Genomic DNA, 15,233 nt, shown 5'->3' on the forward strand with positions numbered 1-15,233 from the left:
TCCAGCACATTACCTCAGTCAGCAACACGAACCAACCTCCAGGTTGTGAACTGTTCCAAGATGTAGGAACAACCTCGGTCAGAACCTAAGGCCTGTGAATGGGCAGAATCACTTTTACAGTCCCATCCTCGAGCCGTCCCTGCATCGCCAGAGCTGAGTTCTGGAGTGGGCGCTGCCAGGGGCCACTGCGATGGTGCTCAATGGAGCCTGGAGCGAGGGTGTGTCTCGGGCTTTTAGGGCAGTAAGAGATCCGGGAGGAGGGGGCAGGTTGTGGAGGCCTGGTGGGAGGGGGCAAAGGGGTGGGTAGGGGAGCCTTTGCAATGTGACCCGCTCCCCACTGTGCAGTGGGGGCAGATTGAGACCCATAATTGCCACTTAATTGGGCCATAAAGGACCTCAGTGGGCCTAAGGGCCGGTGACCTAGTTGCCGTTTGATCCACCCCCCAACCCTGTTTTATTGTAAATGTGTCGGGCTGGACAGCAAGGGGCTAGGCCAGGCCACCCAACATGTTTTACCTCGTCCTCTGCTAAAACACTCAGCCGTAATGTCCAGCCTATGCAATCATATACCCCACCCATTACACATCCTCATTACAATCCCACCCATTACACATCCTCATTACAATCCCACCCATTACACATCCTCATTACAATCCCACCCATTACACATCCTCATTACAATCCCACCCATTACACATCCTCATTACAATCCCACCCATTACATATCCTCATTACAATCCCACCCATTATGCATCCTCATTACACCCTCACCCATTGTGCAACCTCATTACAACCCCACCCATTACACATCCTCATTACAACCCCACCCGTTATGCATCCCATTACACCCCACTCATTATACATCCTCATTACAACCCCACCCCTTATGCATCCTCATTACACCCTCACCCATTACACATCCTCATTACAACCCCACTTATTACACATCCTCATTACAACCCCACCCATTATGCATCCCCATTACACCCCCATCCTATATGCATCCTCGTTATACCCCAACCTATTAGGCATCCTCATTACAACCCCATCCTTTACACATCCTCATTATACCCCCACCCATTACACATCCTCATTACAACCCCACCCATTATGCATCCTTATTACACCCCCACCCATTACGCATCCTCTTTACACGCTAACTCATTATGCATCCTCATTACACCCTCACCCATTGTGCATCCTCATTACAACCCCACCCATTGCACATCCTCATTACACCTCAACCCATTATGCATCCTCATTACAGCCCCACCCATTATGCATCCTCATTACACCCCCACCCATTATGCATCCTCATTACAACCCCACCATTTACACATCCTCATTACACCCCCACCCATTATGCATTTTCATTACAACCCCACCCATTATGTATCCTCATTACACCCCTACCCATTACGCATCCTCTTTACACACCCATCCATTATGCATCCTCATTACAACAGTACCCATTACGCATCCTCATTACACGTCCATCCAATTCCCATCTTCATTACCACTCCACCAATTGCACATCCTTATTACACTCCTATCCATTACACATTCTCATTACAACCTCACACATTACAAATCCCCATAGAATCCCTGCAGTGCAGAATGAGGCCATTCGGCCCATCAAGTCTGCACTGACCCTCTGAAAAAACACCCTACATAGGCCCACTCTCCTGCCCTACCCCCATAGAGCCAGTCCACCCAACTTGCAGTAAACCGGAGATCTTACAGGAAACATGGGGAGACTGTGCAAACCCCACATAGTCACCATTGCTGTAATCGAACTCCGGTCCCTGGCACTGTGGGGAGCAGTGCCAACCATTGTACCACCCCTATCCATTACACCCCCACCCATTACACATCCTCATTACACCCCCACCTATTACGCATCCTTATTACACTCCAACCCATTACACCATTACACATCATTACACCCCCACCCAGCTGACTTCAATGGAATAAGAAACTGGATGGGGTTTGAAACATTAACCAATTTGCTGTTGCTGTTCTGTAACGCCTTCCAAAGTCGAATATCAATTTTTTTCTGCAGCGTTTCAGTCCAGTTTTCCCGTTAGCTTCTCCCTGTCTGGTAACCAGGCACCGAGCAGAGCCCAGTCTCCATCCTCACCTTCAGAACCTGCTCTAAGTTCTCCAGCTTGTCTTGGAGCAAGTCTTTCTCCCGTACAGCCAAATCGCGTTCTTCTGTCACAAGGTGAAGAGTTTCCTGAAGATGACCATAGTTTGGCTTCACCTGAAGAAAAAAACAACAGCCGCTCATCAACGATCTACATTTCTCTAACCTCCTCAATGAGAAAAAAACACTCCCAGGTTCTTCACAGAAGCATTGACACTGACCCACATGGGGAGATATTCGGACAGGCCACCACAATAATAAGTCTTTATTGTCACAAGTACGTTACATTAACACTGCAATGAAATAACTGTGAAAATCTGTTCGGGTAGGCGGAGGGAGAGTTCAGAATTCTCAGCTGGTACGGGAATTGGAACCCGCGCTGCTGGCCTTGCTCTGCATCACAAACCAGCTGTCTAGCCCATTGAGCTAAACCAGCCAACCACTTGCTCAGAGAGTTGGGTTTGGCACAGCAGCTGAAAGGAGACAGAGAGGCCGAGGAGTTCGGGGAGGAAATCCCAGAGCTTAGGAACCATAGAATCCCTCCAGTGCCGAAAGAGGCCATTCAGCCCATCAAGTCTGCACCGACCCGACGAAAGAGTCCCCGTAACCCTGCATACTGATCATGGCCAATCCACCTAACCTGCACGTCTTTGGACTGTGGGAGGAAACCGGAGCACCCGGAGGAAACCCACGCACACACGGGGAGGATGTGCAGACTCCGCACAGACAGTGACCCAAGCCGGGAATCGCACCCGAGGTTAATGGCGCTGTGAGGCAGCAGTGCTAACCCGGGTCTCTGACGCTGTGAGGCAGCAGTGCTAACCCGGGTCTCTGACGCTGTGAGGCAGCAGTGCTAACCCGGGTCTCTGACGCTGTGAGGCAGCAGTGCTAACCCGGGTCTCTGACGCTGTGAGGCAGCAGTGCTAACCTGGGTCTCTGACGCTGTGAGGCAGCAGTGCTAACCACTGCGACACCGTGCCGCCCGCTACCAACGGTGGAGAAATGGGGGTGCTCAAGAGGCCGGAATTGGAGGATGAGGGGTACCTGGCAGGATTGCGGGGCTGGGGGAGGTGACAGAGATTGGGAGAGGGTGCAGTCATTTCTTCTAAAATTAATTTTATTCCAAACATGCGCAAAAATACAGCAACGCAAATCAATTCCATTCTCGACACAAGCGTGTGAAACTGAGGCACGGGGCTGGTTTAGCACAGTGGGCTAAACAGCTGGCTTGCAATGCAGAACAAGGCCAGCAGCGCGGGCTCAATTCCCGTACCGGCCTCCCCGAACAGGCGCCGGAATGTGGCGACTAGGGGCTTTTCACAGTAACTTCATTTGAAGCCTACTTGTGACACTAAGCGAGTATTATTATTATGAGTCGGGAGCCAGTGTAGTGAATAAGCAGGTGGCGAGTGAACAGGACCTGCTGCAGGTTAGCACACGAGCCGCAGAGTTTTCCGTGAGTTCAGGTACATGGAGGAGAGAATCTGGGAGAGCACTGGGAGTGTACTGGAATAATCGAGACTGGATCGAATCACAGCAGCAACACGGTCTCAGCAGCAGGTAAACTGACGCAGGGACAGACTCAGGCGGTTATATTTTTATTCAATCATGAGATTTGGGTATTGCTGGCTAGGCCAGCAGTTATCGCCCACCCCCAATTGTCCAGGAGGAGGCGGTGAGCTGCCTTCTTGAACCGCTGCAGTCCATGAGGTGTAGGTACACCCACTGTGCTGTTAGGGAGGGAGTTGCAGCATTTTGACCCAGCGACAGCGAAGGAACGGCCGATATATTTCCCAGTCAGGATGGTGAGTGACTCGGGGGAGGTGGAAACAATCAGGCTGCGCAATGGAGCAATGCAACTTTGGAAGCTCCGCTTAGAGGTAAATAAGACCCTCTCGATTTAACATGAGTGTATCAAAAACATTAGCAGCGTGACCCAAGCCGGGCAGGGGGAGAAAATGGGAGGCACGGAGCTGTAAAACACAGACAGGGAATCTAATATACGGGTAGTTAGGAGCTCGGGCGGGAGGGTAGTGGGGGGTGTTATTGTGATGTGGTTGCGTGTGGCGGGCCGGGAGGCTGTTTAGAATGTTAATTTGTTAAATTGGTTAAACTGTGAAAATTACAAATGCTTCAATAAAATATTTTTTAAAAACAAAGGGAAAGAAATCTGCCGTCCTTACCCGGTCTGGCCTACGTGTGACTCCAGACCCACAGCAATGTGGTTGTCTCTTATTGTAGTCCCGAAGAGGCGAGTCCAAGAAGACTTATTTCTCATACAAAGTGAAGCTGTAAACGGCCTTGGAGCACAACCCCTCCCGGCCGGGACCATCCGAAAACGCCGGGTCCCTTCCGGGCCGGCTTTTAGCGGGCAAAATTGGCGTGCCCCGCCTGTGCCCCTCGGCGGGGATGCTCGGATTCAACGAGCCCCGGGGGAGATCAATGGAGGGTGAGAGACACTTACTGTGCTCGGGGTGCCAATTCCAGTAGACGGGCTGAGTGGTCTCCCAATCTGAATTTTCTCATTATAAAGTCTGAATAAGGCACCAAATGTAAATAAGTAATAGTTGGGTTGGGTGGTTTTGCGCTCCGTAATATTTCTGATCTGGAGTAGAACCAAACAGCTCAGAAACTTGAGGAGCCTGCAGTCTAAATTGGTAAACGCTCTCAATGGGGATCCAGTAATTGCCCAGTGAACATCCTTTCAAAACAAAAGCTAGAAGCTAAAAATCATCAACAGGCACCACATGTGCAAAAGACAGACAATTGCAGAATATTAACCCTTTCACTACCAAAAAGCTGTCCGATTTCGGGAAATGCACAGAATGATCCCGCACAATAAGAGGCAACTTGGCCCTTCTTTAATGGAGCGATCCAATTAGTTCCACTCCCCTGGCTCTTTCACGTCCAGCTGGGGAGGGCAACATCTCATCTTAGATTCTCGTAAAACGACCGTCTCTACTCAGCCCTCCCCCACCCCAGCTCCCCCCCCGCCCCCCCACCCCAGCTCCCCCCCCGCCCCCCCCACCCCAGCTCCCCCCCCCCGCCCCCCCCCACCAGCTGAGATACAGCCCATGAACAGAGGTGCCCTGTGTAATGCTGCGCGCTGTCGCTATCCCCCAGGTGAATTGTATTGATGTTAGCAGCAACGTACCTGGTCATAGCGGAGGATCCGAGAAAGGTCAGGGGTCTGAAGGCTCCAGTGACACTTTTCGTGAAGAATTTCCTTCAGCTCATTATCCTGAGAAGAGACAAAAGAGAATCGAGCCGTGAATGTCAGCAACTCAAGACCCAAGGCGCAAAGTGATGATGTCTCTGGGTTCCTGAGCTATTTGTCCAAAATTGGCCCGTTGCCAGAGGCAGCATAATCCCTGGGGTAACTCCCGAGCTAAAACACGAACCATCAAACCCGATGATGGAGTGACAGAGGATGGAGGGCTGACAGGAATTGGACTGGGCTTTAGTGTGACCGCACAGCAGAGCGCTCCTACCGACCGCATCAGAACAAAGATTCTTCAGGGGTCTTCGGGTGAGAACAATATCCAATGAGGAGGGATTGAGTTATATATGCAATGGACGGTTAGTACTGAGGGAGTGCTGCACTGTCAGAGGGTCAGTACTGAGGGAGTGCCGCACTGTCAGAGAGTCAGTACTGAGGGAGTGCCGCACTGTCAGAGAGTCAGTACTGAGGGAGTGCCGCACTGTCAGACGGTCAGTACTGAGGGAGTGCCGCACTGTCAGAGAGTCAGTACTGAGGGAGTGCCGCACTGTCAGAGGGTCAGTACTGAGGGAGTGCCGCACTGTCAGAGGGTCAGTACTGAGGGAGCGCCGCACTGTCAGACGGTCAGTACTGAGGGAGTGCCGCACTGTCAGAGGGTCAGTACTGAGGGAGAGCCGCACTGTCAGAGGATCAGTACTGAGGGAGTGCTGCACTGTCAGAAGGTCAGTGCTGAGGGAGTGCCGCACTGTCAGACGGTCAGTACTGAGGGAGTGCTGCACTGTCAGACGGTCAGTACTGAGGGAGTGCCGCACTGTCAGAGGGTCAGTACCGAGGGAGAGCCGCACTGTCAGAAGGTCAGTGCTGAGGGAGTGCCGCACTGTCAGAGGGTCAGTACTGAGGAAGTGCCGCACTGTCAGAGGGTCAGTACTGAGGGAGTGCTGCACTGTCAGAGGGTCAGTACTGAGGGAGTGCTGCACTGTCAGATAGTCAGTACTGAGGGAGTGCCGCACTGTCAGAGGGTCAGTACTGAGGGAGTGCCGCACTGTCAGAGGGTCAGTACTGAGGGAGTGCCGCACTGTCAGAGGGTCAGTACTGAGGGAGTGCCGCACTGTCAGAGGGTCAGTACTGAGGGAGTGCCGCACTGTCAGACGGTCAGTACTGAGGGAGTGCTGCACTGTCAGAGGGTCAGTACTGAGGGAGTGCTGCACTGTCAGAGGGTCAGTACTGAGGGAGTGCCGCACTGTCAGAGAGTCAGTACTGAGGGAGTGTTGTACTGCTGAAGGAGCATTCTTTCAGAAGAAATGTTAAATTGCGACCTCCGAGTGCAAGATCAGCTGTATGTTAACGAATTCTGCATGTCCCAGTCAAATTCATTTCTCAAACAAAACCAGATTGAGTGAACTGTGAAATCCTCCTGTGCCTAAAATGGCTGCCCCGCTTCCCACAATGCACCAGAGGGTGTCTTTGAAAGGTGATTAATTGGACGTGACCTGCTCCAGGATGTTTCTGGAAGATGCGATAAGATACAGTGCAAAGGAAAATTCTTCTTTTGACTGAATTTAATAAAAAGATAAGTCACGGGGTTTGCGGAGGTAGACTCAAAGAGAGATTTATTTCCTCATAATCACATTCACTGCAGATGCAGAGGGCAGGTGATTGCTTTTCACAATCTTTATCAATTTAATTAAAGGTTTTGAAGATTCATTTTGTTAGACAAGACCTGGATTATATTGAAATATAACTCAGTTGGGCAACTTCAAATGACCATTAGACCATAAGACAGAGGAGCAGAGTGAGGCCACTCGGCCCATCGAGTCAGCTCCGCCATTCACTCATGGCTGCTACTTTTCTCATCCCCATTCTTGGACAAAACTGTTTGAAAAACATTTTATGTTCCCTTGCTCCTCATTGTGGGATTGTTTGGAAACAGCGGCCCCGGGTTCAGTGACCGTCTTTCTAATCCGAATGGAAAAGCCCGGAAGGATATGTTTGTTGCGTGCCTGTGAGTCACCACAGCGATGACGGTGGGAAGGGATAATACGGTCAGAACAAAACAGGCAAAATACCGGAGCTGGAATCCGAAACCTGAACAGAGGACGCTGGAAAAACGGAGCGCGTTGCCAGCATCTGTAAGGCAAGATAAAGTCGCCGTGGTCCCAGGCTGCGTTCCCCTTGGAGGGGGGGGAGCTGACTGGTGGTGATTTAACCTGAGGAGCGAGGTTGAGAGGGAGGGGCCTTCATGAGTAACCTCAGCCGGTACGGGAACTGAACCCGCGCTCCTGGCCTCGCTCTGCATCACCAACCAGCTGTGCAGCCCACTGAGCAAGAAAAGAACACAGAGTTTCGAGTTCTTTGTCACAACTAACGGGAGTGGGAACATAATGACCTTTATTAGTGTCACAGGTAGCCGTACAATAACACTGCAACAAAGTTCATAGAATCATAGAATTTACAGTGCAGAAGGAGGCCATTCAGCCCATCGAGTCTGCACCAGCTCTTGGAAAGAGCAGCCTCCACCCTATCCCCGTAGCCCAGTAATCCCATCCAACCTTTAATTGGACATTGAGGGCAGTTTGGCACGGCCAATCCGCCTAACCTGCACATCTTTGGACTATGGGAGGAAACCGGAACAACCGGAGGAAACCCACACAGACACGGGGAGGACGTGCAGACTCCACACAGACAGTGACCCAAGCCGGAATCGAACCTGGGACCCTGGAGCTGTGAGGCAGCAGTGCTAGTCATTGTGCTACCGTTTAGGGATAATACTGACTGCGTGGCTACTGCTCTCACCTCTGTGGGATCAAGTTACATTCCAGCCTCACCTGCATTGGAAAGAATTCCAAGTGATCCAATTGGCTTCTTCCAAAACACTACACCGACCTTATACCGACACTATACCGACACTATACCGACACTATACCGACCCTATACCGACACTATACCGACACTACACCGACACTATACCGACACTATACCGACAATATACCGACACTATACCGACCCTATACCGACACTACACCGACACTACACCGACACTATACCGACCCTATACCGACACTATACCGACCCTATACCGACCCTATACCGACCCTATACCGACCCTATACCGACACTATACCGACCCTATACCGACACTATACCGACCCTACACCGACACTACACCGACACTACACCGACCCTATACCGACACTATACCGACACTACACCGACACTATACCGACCCTATACCGACCCTATACCGACCCTATACCGACACTATACCGACACTATACCGACACTATACCGACCCTATACCGACACTATACCGACACTATACTGACACTATACCGACACTATACAGACCCTATACCGACACTATACAGACACTATACAGACCCTATACCGACACTATACCGACCCTATACCGACCCTATACCGACACTATACCGACACTATACCGACCCTATACCGACCCTATACCGACACTATACCGACCCTATACCGACACTATACCGACCCTATACCGACACTATACCGACACTATACCGACACTACACCGACACTATACCGACACTATACCGACACTATACCGACCCTCTCCCGACCCTATACCGACACTATACCGACACTACACCGACACTATACCGACACTATACCGACCCTATACCGACCCTATACCGACACTATACAGACCCTCTCCCGACACTATACCGACCCTATACCGACACTATACCGACACTATACCGACCCTATACCGACCCTATACCGACCCTATACCGACCCTATACCGACACTATACCGACCCTATACCGACACTACAGCGACACTATACCGACCCTATACCGACGCTATACCGACGCTATACCGACCCTATACCGACCCTATACCGACCCTATACCGACCCTATACCGACACTATACCGACCCCATACCGACCCTATACCGACACTATACAGACACTACACCGACACTACACCGACACTATACCGACCCTATACCGACACTATACCGACACTATACCGACACTACACCGACCCTATACCGACACTATACAGACCCTATACCGACCCTATACCGACACTACACCGACCCTATACCGACACTATACCGAACCTATACCGACACTATACCGACACTATGCCGACCCTATACCGACACTACAACGACACTATACCGACCCTATACCGACACTATACCGACACTATACCGACACTACACCGACCCTATACCGACACTATACCGACCCTATACCGACACTATACCGACCCTATACCGACCCCATACCGACACTATACAGACCCTATACCGACACTATACCGACCCTATACCGACACTATACCGACACTATACCGACCCTATAACGACACTATACCGACCCTATACCGACACTATACCGACACTATACCGACCCTATACCGACCCTATACAGACCCTATACCGACACTATACCGACCCTATACCGACACTATACCGACCCTATACCGACACTATACCGACCCTATACCGACCCTATACCGACACTATACCGACACTATACCGACACTATACCGACACTATACCGACCCTATACCGACCCTATACCGACACTATACCGACCCTATACCGACCCTATACCGACACTATACCGACACTATACAGACCCTATACCGACACTATACCGACCCTATACCGACCCTATACCGACACTATACCGACACTATACAGACCCTATACCGACACTATACCGACCCTATACCGACCCTATACCGACACTATACCGACCCTATACCGACACTATACCGACACTATACCGACCCTATACCGACACTATACCGACCCTATACCGACACTATACCGACACTACACCGACACTATACCGACACTACACCGAACCTATACCGACACTATACCGACCCTATACCGACACTATACCGACACTACACCGACACTATACCGACATTATACCGACACTATATCGACACTATACCGACCCTATATCGACCCTATAGCGACACTATACCGACACTATACCGACACTATACCGACACTATACCGACACTATACAGAGCCTATACCGACACTATACCGACACTATACCGACACTATACTGACACTATACCGACACTATACAGACCCTATACCGACACTATACAGACACTATACAGACCCTATACCGACACTATACCGACCCTATACCGACCCTATACCGACCCTATACCGACCCTATACCGACACTATACCGACCCTATACCGACACTATACCGACACTACACCGACACTATACCGACACTATACCGACACTATACCGACCCTCTCCCGACACTATACCGACCCTATACCGACACTACACCGACACTATACCGACACTATACTGACCCTATACCGACCCTATACCGACACTATACCGACACTATACCGACACTATACAGACCCTATACCGACACTATACCGACACTATACCGACACTATACCGACACTATACAGACCCTATACCGACCCTATACCGACACTATACCGACACAATACCGACACTATACCGACCCTATACCGACACTATACCGACCCTATACCGACCCTATACCGACACTATACCGACACTATACCGACACTATACCGACACTATAGCGACCATATACCGACACTACACCGACACTATACCGACCCTATACCGACCCTATACCGACCCTATACCGACACTATACCGACCCTATACCGACACTATACCGACACTATACCGACACTATACCGACCCTATACCGACACTACACCGACACTACACCGACACTATACCGACACTACAGCGACACTATACCGACCCTATACCGACACTATACCGACACTATACCGACACTATACCGACACTATACCGACCCTATACCGACACTATACCGACACTATACCGACACTATACCGACACTATACCGACACAATACAGACCCTATACCGACCCTATACCTACACTATACCGACACTATACCGACACTATACAGACCCTATACCGACACTATACCGACACTATACCGACACTATACAGACACTCTACAGACCCTATACAGACCCTATACCGACACTATACCGACACTACACCGACACTACACCGGCCCTATACCGACACTATACCGACACTATACCGACCCTATACCGACCCTATACCGACACTATACCGACCCTATACCGACCCTATACCGACACTATACCGACACTATACCGACACTATACAGACCCTATACCGACCCTATACCGACACTATACCGACACTACACCGACACTACACCGACCCTATACCGACACTATACCGACACTATACCGACCCTATACCGACCCTATACCGACACTATACCGACCCTATACCGACACTATACCGACACTATACCGACAGTATACAGAACCTATACCGACACAATACAGACCCTATACCGACACTACACCGACACTATACCGACCCTATACCGACACTATACCGACACTATACCGACCCTATACCGACACTATACCGACACTACACCGACACTACACCGACACTATACCGACATTATACCGACACTATACCGACACTATACCGACCCTATATCGACCCTATAGCGACACTATACCGACACTATACCGACTCTATACCGACACTATACTGACACTATACCGACACTATACAGACCCTATACCGATACTATACCGACACTATACCGACACTATACCGACACTATACAGACCCTATACCGACACTATACAGACACTATACAGACCCTATACCGACACTATACCGACCCTATACCGACCCTATACCGACACTATACCGACCCTATACCGACACTATACCGACACTATACCGACCCTATACCGACACTACACCGACACTATACCGACACTATACCGACACTATACCGACCCTCTCCCGACACTATACCGACCCTATACCGACACTATACCGACACTACACCGACACTATACTGACCCTATACCGACCCTATACCGACACTATACCGACACTATACCGACACTATACCGACACTATACCGACACTATACAGACCCTATACCGACACTATACCGACACTATACCGACACTATACAGACCCTATACCGACCCTATACCGACACTATACCGACCCTATACCGACACAATACCGACACTATACCGACCCTATACCGACACTATACCGACCCTATACCGACCCTATACCGACACTATACCGACACTATACCGACACTATACCGACACTATAGCGACCATTTACCGACACTATACCGACCCTATACCGACCCTATACCGACCCTATACCGACCCTATACCGACACTATACCGACACTATACCGACCCTATACCGACACTATACCGACACTACACCGACACTACACCGACACTACACCGACACTACAGCGACACTATACCGACCCTATACCGACCCTATACCGACCCTATACCGACACTACACCGACCCTACACCGACACTATACCGACACTATACCGACACGATACCGACACTATACCGACACTATACCGACACTACACCGACACTATACCGACACTATACCGACACTATACCGACCCTATACCGACCCTATACCGACACTACACCGACACTATACCGACACTATACCGACACTATACCGACACTATAGCGACCATATACCGACACTATACCGACACTATACCGACACTATACCGACCCTATACCGACCCTATACCGACACTATACCGACCCTATACCGACCCTATACCGACACTATACCGACACTACACCGACACTATACAGACCCTATACCGACACTATACAGACTCTATACCGACACTATACCGACCCTATACCGACACTATACCGACACTATACCGACCCTATACCGACCCTATACCGACACTATACCGACACTATACCGACACTATACCGACCCTATACCGACCCTATACCGACACTATACCGACACTATACCGACCCTATACCGACACTATACCGACACTATACCGACACTATACCGACCCTACACCGACACTATACCGACCCTATACCGACACTATACCGACCCTATACCGACACTATACCGACACTATACAGACCCTATACCGACCCTATACCTACACTATACCGACACTATACCGACACTATACAGACCCTATACCGACACTATACCGACACTATACCGACACTATACAGACACTCTACAGACCCTATACAGACCCTATACCGACACTATACCGACACTACACCGACCCTATACCGACCCTATACCGACCCTATACCGACCCTATACCGACACTATACCGACACTATACAGACCCTATACAGACCCTATACCGACACTATACCGACACTACACCGACACTACACCGACCCTATACCGACACTATACCGACACTATACCGACCCTATACCGACCCTATACCGACACTATACCGACACTATACCGACCCTATACCGACCCTATACCGACACTATACCGACACTATACAGACACTATACCGACACTATACAGACCCTATACCGACACAATACAGACCCTTTACCGACCCTATACCGACACTACACCGACACTATACAGACCCTATACCGACACAATACCGACACTATACCGACCCTATACCGACACTATACTGACACCATACCGACCCTATACCGACACTATACCGACACTATACCGACACTATACAGACCCTATACCGACCCTATACCGACACTATACAGACCCTATACCGACCCTATACCGACACTATACTGACACTACACCGACCCTATACCGACACTACACCGACACTGTACAGACCCTATACCGACACTATACCGACCCTATACCGACCCTATACCGACACTATACCGACACTATACCGACCCTATACCGACACTATACCGACCCTATACCGACACTACACCGACACTATACCGACACTATACCGACACTATACAGACCCTATACCGACACTATACCGACACTATACAGACCCTATACCGACCCTATACCGACACTATACAGACACTATACAGACCCTATACCGACACTATACCGACACTACACCGGCACTATACCGACCCTATACCGACACTATACCGACACTATACCGACACTACACCGGCACTATACCGACCCTGTACCGACACTATACCGACACTACACCGACCCTATGCCGACACTACACCGACACTATACCGACCCAATACCGACACTATACCGACCCTATACCGACACAATACCGACACTATACCGACACTATACAGACACTATACCGACCCTATACCGACACTATACCGACACTATACCGACACTACACCGACCCTATACCGACACTATACAGACCCTATACCGACCCTATACCGACACTACACCGACACTATACCGACACTATACCGACCCTATACCGACACTATTCCGACACTATACCGACACTATACCGACCCTATAGCGACACTATACAGACCCTATACGGACACTATACCGACCCTATACCGACACTATACCGACCCTATACCGACCCTATACCGACACTATACCGACACTATACCGACACTATACCGACACTATACCGACACTATACCGACACTATACCGACACTATACCGACACTACACCGACACTACACCGACACTACACCGACACTATACCGACCCTATACCGACCCTATACCGACCCTATACCGACACTACACCGACCCTATACCGACACTATACCGACACTATACCGACACTATACCGACACTACACCGACACTATACCGACACTATACCGACACTATACCGACCCTATACCGACACTATACCGACACTATACCGACACTACACCGACACTATACCGACACTATACCGACCCTATACCGACACTATACCGACACTATACCGACACTATACCGACACTATACCGACACTATACCGACACTATACCGACACTATACCGACCCTATACCGACACTATACCGACACTATACCGA

The 15,233-nt window shown here is 50.2% G+C and overlaps 1 protein-coding gene across 10 annotated transcripts in view; it reads right to left on the minus strand.

The window, feature by feature from the left end:
- The window catches only part of rimbp2b (RIMS binding protein 2b), an 853,804-nt gene that overhangs the window by 390,984 nt on the left and 447,587 nt on the right, over nucleotides 1–15,233 (minus strand). For 9 of the 10 annotated variants that reach the window (XM_072517603.1, XM_072517263.1, XM_072517521.1 and 6 more), the window contains exons 1-2: nucleotides 5,301–5,321; nucleotides 2,141–2,263 (exon numbers count right to left, since the gene is read on the minus strand). The gene's annotated coding sequence lies outside the window, so the exon portion shown is untranslated. Of the gene's footprint in view, nucleotides 1–2,140; nucleotides 2,264–5,300; nucleotides 5,388–15,233 lie in introns of those variants that run through there. The other variant, XM_072517100.1, reaches the window with a different exon arrangement.

The sequence above is a fragment of the Scyliorhinus torazame genome, chromosome 1, assembly GCF_047496885.1.
Source record: "Scyliorhinus torazame isolate Kashiwa2021f chromosome 1, sScyTor2.1, whole genome shotgun sequence".
Taxonomy (NCBI): domain Eukaryota; kingdom Metazoa; phylum Chordata; class Chondrichthyes; order Carcharhiniformes; family Scyliorhinidae; genus Scyliorhinus; species Scyliorhinus torazame.